This window comes from Culex pipiens, chromosome 3, assembly GCF_016801865.2.
Source record: "Culex pipiens pallens isolate TS chromosome 3, TS_CPP_V2, whole genome shotgun sequence".
Taxonomy (NCBI): domain Eukaryota; kingdom Metazoa; phylum Arthropoda; class Insecta; order Diptera; family Culicidae; genus Culex; species Culex pipiens.
In genome coordinates this window covers 179,927,168-179,935,231 of record NC_068939.1, presented here as the reverse complement: position 1 = coordinate 179,935,231, position 8,064 = coordinate 179,927,168, and positions in this window count along the sequence as shown.

Here is an 8,064-nt window from a genome sequence, read left to right as displayed (position 1 = left end):
TTTCCAAGGCACAGTAAAAACAGCCTAGATGGGCGGCGCGCAGCATGCGAAGATTGCCAAGTCTCCGTTCAAATCCCGTAAGAGAGCGATTTTTTTCCTGTGTCTTTCCCTCCCATTTTCTGATATCGACGTTATTGTTGTTGTTGGCGTAGAATTTTACGCTGTTTGCATATGAGTAAACGGAAAGAAATCCCCAAGATTAGAGACTCTTGGCCTCGGCCCTGGCTGAGACTCAACCCCCGCGTTCCAATGGCCTCCACATGTCACCTCGAAGGCTACAAAGTCGGAAGACGAGCACATAAATTTTCCCTCCACAATTCAGGATCCTTTCTTCGGCTACGAGATTGCTTGGCGAAGACTTTTTTCTCTTTCCTTCTCCCGACTCTATGTGTGTGTGTGTGTGCGAGCAGGATTCTTGGAAGTTTTTCCAACGACTTTTTTTCCCACATGACTTTGTCGCCAAGTTGCCACCCCCTCGCAGTGAAGGGGGCCCTGTTTGTGAAGTTCGTTCTGGCAGTGGACCGTTGATGTACCGTCATTTTTTTCCTGCCCTATTTAGGGAGCACTACCAGCGATTCCTTGTCAGCGGCAATATTTATTTCCATCAGGAAAGAAAAAATCTGAGGGAGCATCCATAAACAACGAAACTCTCGAACGCTTTCGACCCGAAAATTATCGGGATAGCTTCCAGCGATTGCAATACAATATTTTGCCAACTGCCATCGGTATTTCTTCGGGAAAGGGACCTCCAAGAGTAGGGAGTAGAACGATTCGTCGAATGTTGTTTCGCCGAACAGAATGCTAAATATTTTGATAGCTTTGTAATCAGACAAATCAACTAAAATAAGTTTTCAAAATAATTTGTATTGAATATTAAATTATACCACACAAATATATATAAAATTCATCAAATAATTAATTATCTTTTTAAAAGAATTTTTATTAACTATTTGGGCCGCTGCAATTTTTATTCAAAGTGTATGCCGCCCAAACAAATTTGAAATTACAATAAACAGTGTATGCCGCCCAAACAAATTTGAAATTACAATATGCAGTTCTTTAATGTCTTTTACGTGAGAAAGTCTGAACTCAAACATATTCTGAAGACAGCACTTTGTCTTAGAAAAAATCTTGTTTATATAATAATAGTAATGTAATATAATAGTAATATTTTTCATACATCCAATACCAAATGAAGCGTCATAAGTTCATGTCTAAACTCAATTTGAATAATTCGAAAATTTTATATTCTTTAATTTTTTTTATTATAGTATCTGTAATAACATCATGATTTGAAATCCGGACACTTATCATGTAATAAGTTGGAAATGTAGAAATATCCTCAGGATGTAATGTAAACAGTCAGTTTTAGGAAAATGTATGCAGAATATGTCTTTTCTTACAATTTTTCATCTGAATTTAAAAATTAAAACGACTTGTGAATGCTTCGAATCTCGGACACTGATAAAAGCTGATTCGGAATCCCGCCACTTTTTCTTTGAATTCCAGACTCTCGATTTTTCTTATAAATCGCACAAATTTGAACTGAAATGTTAGTGAATGGCAATCTTTAGGTCTCAAATAAGCTGTTTACATAAAAACAATCGATATTTTATGTATAATAATTTGCTAGATTTTATGGAAATCAAACCCCAGCGCGTTGTGGCGTAACCACGGCAAACAGTGTCCTGGGCATTTGTGGAAATAAGGTGTCTCATCCCTGAGGGTCCCGGAGCACCAAAACTTCTTAGCATGGTGCTCCCAACGGTTAATTGCTCTAACAAACAGGAACGTCAGCGGGGGATCCACACGTTTCTTCCTCCCCTGTAGATTCAGAAATGTGTTGTTGATTGAACATTCGTGCTCATACTCAATCCAATTCAACGAATCATCTTTGCGGTTAACTTTACCCAGTAGGCCTGGCCGTTTTAACGTTTGTGATGTTTCAAAGCAATTTATTGCATTGGGGCACTGCAATTGTTTATAATGACAAGAGGATGCTAGGTGTTAATCAACCTAAGGCATTTTCCAGGATGCCCTCGAAAGACTGGCTGCGCTAGGGTTAGATTAGATAAGATTAGATTAGATTAGATTTTATGGAAATCAAACCCATAAATTTCTGCTTTGGCTTCCCCGTGCTTCGAACGCTTATGAAATATTTCAATGAAATTTTTCGCATTTTTGTTTAAGTTATAATTTTATTTCATTTAATTTTTTAGGCACTTGAACATGAAAGTTGATATTAGAATTCATCAAATAACACAGTTTTGATATTCACAATGTGAACCTATATCCAAATAACTGATAAAACAAGATGAGATGTCCGGGTTTTGAAGCGTCCGGGAATTCGAATCATGGCGAATTTCTGTGAGTATTAAATAATGTCAAATATTAGTAGTTCAAAAAATCAAAAAATATAAAATCTTACGATAGATCATCAATTTTTTTCCAGTTTTGCAATTTTTTGTTGTTTTGTTCATTTTTTCAATTACCTTAATACCTTAAAATATTAATAGTGAAAATTAGTCAAGTCAGGCAAAATTTGAAAAAAAAATTCTTTCACAATACAGCAATTCCCCACGAAAAAAGTATAATTCGAAAAAAAAGTTTTTCGAATAGGCTCAGCTTTTTTCTAGAGGTTCCTTGTCCGAAATGATTAGACCCGTATTTTTTTGTTTAAGTCATTAGGGTGGCCTGCGCCATGTTAGGGTGGTCCAAAAAATGGCTATTTTCATCGATTTTCGCAAAAAAAACAAAATTTTTAAAAAAAATCATAACTCCGCTCAATTTTAAACGAGTTCGTCTTTCTTGGACAAAAGACGCAACTTTTGTTCCAGAAAAAAGTATAGATCATCGCTCAAATTTTAATGGTATTGGAGTTTCAGTGGAAAAAGTTGATTATTCCCCCGTTTTCGTCAATCTTTCGTTTTTGCCGTGGCGGGTCGAAAAACCTAGTTTTTATTTTCAAACAATCCAATCTCGGAATCCTGTTATAACAACTGTCTATTTTTTTCATTTATTTTGTAAAATTATTCGAGGAATCCGATAAAACTATTTTCAGACATCGGCTCTTTGGTTCCAAGACCTTCAAAACAGCCTTTTAAGTTTTCATAAAACCATTTTTTAAACATTTAAACTTTTTTGTCTTTGAAATCCTATCACATAACCTTTCATTTGCGTCCAAGAAAGAAAAATCTTCCTTATGCAATACCAAAAATACACCATTTAAATTGATTTTAGGTCAAATGGCTGTTCATTATCATTAATTTAGGTAAACAGTTAAAAGAAATGGTTAAAGGCATTGATTTGAAATACCACAAATTTTGTTACGGCCCAAGAAACCTGTGTGGGTGCCAGATCCTTGACTATTATTTGATTCAAACTCTTATTTTCTTAGAAAAAAAAGTACAGGTAGTTATGCTACACATAACCAATATGACAAAGAACTCTGTAAAAAGCTCTTGACATGAAATCGTATTTAATGAATTTCGATTATTTTATGTCAAACTTTTAGTATGTTTGTACTTAATTGGAAATTGTTTTTAATATCCCCTCTGAGTGAAAGAACCACGGTTGATTTCCAACTAATTTAGTTCATTCTTGTTCATTCTTATCTATGAAATATGAATTTACTGTTAGTTATTGGAAACGTAGCATTTGCTACCTTTATATAAGTTTTAAATGATTATTTTTGTCCACTGAAACAATAATTCAATCAACGCCTAGGAAAAAATAAGTTTGTTGAATGCATAAAAAATATTGTATCAAAATAAATTTAATATGCAATATATTATGCAAAATTCTCAAGTATAAGAAAAATGCAAAAGATACTTATTTATTCACTATGGGTACATGTTTAAATACAACTTTGTTTTTTATCAACCTTGGAAGAAATCATCATTCTCTTTTTTTCTCATATTTTTCCACAATAATCATGATTTTTCCCAATATTTTTGCTGCAAATAAAAAAAATACAATTATTTCAAAATAAACATTTTCGGTGACATGCGCTTTTCGACGAAACGGCATTTATGTACCAGTTCCCGGAAAGTGTCGAATAGAACCTTTGGCCTAAACGAATCGCCCAACAGCCTTTCACACCAACTCACACACGAACCTTCAAGTCGTTTTCGGCACATAATTCTTTCGCTTGTCCAAACAAATGGCGATGGCTTTTTCCTCTGGGTCTTTGACACTCCTTCACAGTGGACACGGATTAGCTACGACACTGGGTAGACTGTGCTTTTAGGATTTTTCTTTGGAGAAACTTTTCCAAAAGTGTATTTACAACTGAACAAGTAGAATTTCCCTGCTACAAAGTCAGGAACCACAAACGCCCGCTAAACTTCCAGCAAGGACGGGTTGAAAAATTACATTTTTGATAGAAGTAGTCTTTTGTTCAGCTTCCGTACACAGTATGGTATACGGTGAAGACGGCCAGCCAACTGTAGAGGAACCGACGTGCTGGATTTAGGAGAAGGAGAAAAAAGAGGGCACATTCTGCATCTTGTCCTAGGAAATGTTGAATGCAGCAGCTTCAATCCGGCGTACTATCATCGATCATTTGTTCGAAAATGTTTACATGCACCATTATTCACAGCTTTTAGGAAGGTTTCGCTGGAAATTTGTGTGCTTTGTGGGAGGAAGCATTGTGCAAAACCTTTTCCAACTTTTCCCAGCAGATAGTTTGACTAGCACATGGTTTGAATAATCAACAATTTCAGCAATGCTCTTTTCGGACAATTAGATATTTATTTAACATTTTTAAGAAAATTTCAAAAAACTTATAAACTTTGAAGAACAATATGCGGCCATATAAGTTCTCTGGCAAACATTTTTGGAAATGAAATGAACTCCTAAATTGAAGCCAAAATAATATGTGGAATTTCATGATACGGTCCTGCCATTAAAACTTCCAACCAAACTGCTAGAAAACTATTCCAAACTATTACATGTGAAATGCATAACAAGTGTAAACGATGTTATTCCCACTGCTGTAACTGGAAGACAGCCATAGCAGTAAGCAAACAGAGTCCGTGGCATCCCATACCCACAAAACATTCATTACTTTTATTGTCATTATTATTTATGCTCATGTAAGCTCTGTTACGTTACTAGTGAGTTACTGGTATTGGGTATTAGTTGTTTTTTGTTGTATTTTCTTTAAAAGTTACCCGAGCAGACGGAAATAACGTGGGAATAACATTTTTTGATTTTTTGAAAATAATACTAGGCCAATAACATTTTATGTTATTTATAACAAGATTTGTTATTCATCGTTATGAGTTTTTTGTTATTGGATTGTTATTGTAATAAAAGACTGATAACATTTTTAGTTATTGTTCGAAAAATTTTTTGTTATTATTTTTTGTTATTTTAACAACTAATCCGATCATACCAATAACAGTTGGAGGTATTCTTCCATAATAAAAAATGTTATTCCAAAGTTGTTTTGGATTCCATCCGATATCAGACCAATAACAAATTTTGTTATGATAACCTGATCTGTTATTAAAGTGTTTGTTTTTTGGAATGAAAATTGTTATTACCGTCTGCTCGGGAAATTACAAGCAATTATCTTTGGAAACTAAGCGTTTACCAAAGCATTTATTGTTTCGGACTAAAAATTCGTACAAAAGTTATGATTAACCTATTTTTTGTGTTAAATATTGAACAAGAACAAGATTTCTATCCAAACTTTGAGAATCCTGTACAAAACTGCAGCTTATGATTCCATCGTCATCTACCACTTCCGGGACGACGCTGACGAAGAGAGCCCCAAAAGTTGGTTACACAATACAAATTGAATTTTGCCCTCCCAAACTCACGATTAATCTGCTTATCGAGTGGGGTTTTGCGGGAAACCTACCCAAAAAAAAAAGAGAAAGAGAACAAAAATTGGCCAGAAATTTCATCACTCCGAATCCATAGACCGGGTAATCCGATTGACTCTTCGTGCCGTTTCTCAACGTCATCGGACAACATCTGGCCAATTCCGGTTCCGGCTACGAGGAAACCAGCAACAAAAAAAGACAGAGGCCAATTCCCTTTGTCCGGAACAAGGATGAAGTTGTTGTTCATTTCTGCAGAGGCCGGTGCAACCAAGTTCTCTCGTGTCCGCCCCGCACACTAACTGGCCACTATTGTTTGGGCAAACAGCGTGCGCCGGACCAGCCGTAGGCAACCGACAAACAGTGCAATAATGAAGAGCCAACAGTGAGTGCAATATCGGGAGGGCAAAGTTGACTTTGGGCCCCTGGCCGTAGGCCCGGGGTTTGATTGGTGTTGACCTCGGAAGTGGAGCAAGTCAGCGAAGGATTAAATCTCGTTATCCGGCAATCAACTACTGAGCAATTCTCTACGAAATCGGTCTTTTTTCTTCAATTTTAATTTTTGTATTTTTTAATCCGACTGAAACTTTTTTTGTGCCTTCGGTATGCCCAAAGAAGCCATTTTGCATCATTAGTTTGTCCATATAATTTTCCATACAAATTTGGCAGCTGTCCATACAAAAATGATGTATGAAAATTCAAAAATCTGTATCTTTTGAAGGAATTTTTTGATCGATTTGGTGTCTTCGGCAAAGTTGTAGGTATGGATACGGACTACACTGGAAAAAAATGATACACGGTAAAAAAAATTTGGTGATTTTTTTATTTAACTTTTTATCACTAAAACTTGATTTGCAAAAAAACACTATTTTTAATTTTTTTTATTTTTTGATATGTTTTAGAGGACATAAAATGCCAACTTTTCAGAAATTTCCAGGTTGTGCAAAAAATCATTGACCGAGTTATGAATTTTTTAATCAATACTGATTTTTTCAAAAAATCGAAATTTTGGTCGAAAAAATTTTTCAACTTCATTTTTCGATGTAAAATTGAATTTGCAATCAAAAAGTACTTTAGTGAAATTTTGATAAAGTGCACCGTTTTCAAGTTATAGCCATTTTTATGTAACTTTTTTGAAAATAGTCGCAGTTTTTCATTTTTAAAAATAAGTGCACATGTTTGCACACTTTTGAAAAAAATATTTTTGAAAAGCTGAGAAAATTCTCTATATTTTGCTTCTTCGGACTTTGTTGATACGACCTTTAGTTGCTGAGATATTGCAATGCAAAGGTTTAAAAACAGGAAAATTGATGTTTTCTAAGTCTCACCCAAAAAACCCACCATTTTTCAATGTCGATATCTCAGCAACTAATGGTCCGATTTTCAATGTTAATATATGGAACATTTGTGAAATTTTCCGAACTTTTCGAAAGCAATATTTTCAAAATTTTCAAATCAAGACTAACATTTTAAAAGGGCGTAATATTGAATGTTTGGCCTTTTTGAAATGTTAGTCTTGATTTGAAAATTTTGAAAATATTGTTTTCGAAAAGATTGGAAAATTTCACAAATATTTCATATATTAACATTGAAAATCGGACCATTAGTTGCTGAGATATCGACATTGAAAAATTGTGGGCTGTTTGGGTGAGACTTAGAAAACATCAATTTTCCTGTTTTTGAACCTTTGCATTGCAATATCTCAGCAACTAAGGGTCGTATCAACAAAGTCCGAAGAAGCAAAATATAGAGAATTTTCTCAGCTTTTCAAAAATATTTTTTTCAAAAGTGGGCAAACATGTGCACTAATTTAAAAAAATGAAAAACTGCGACTATTTTGAAAAAAGTTACTTAAAAATGGCTGTAACTTGAAAACGATGCACTTTATCAGAATTTCACTAAAGTACTTTTTGATTGCAAATTTGATTTTACATCGAAAAATGAAGTTGAAAAATTTTTGCGACCAAAATTTCGATTTTTTGAAAAAATTAGTATTGATTAAAAAAATCATAACTCGCTCAAAGATTTTTTGCACAACCTGGAAATTTCTGAAAAGTTTGCATTTTATGTTCTCTAAAACATATCAAAAAATAAAAAAAATTAAAAATAGTGTTTTTTTGCAAATCAATTTTTAGTGATAAAAAGTTAAATAAAAAAATCACCAAATTTTTTTTACCGTGTATCATTTTTTCCAGTGTAGTCCGTATCCATACCTACAACTTTGCCGAAGACA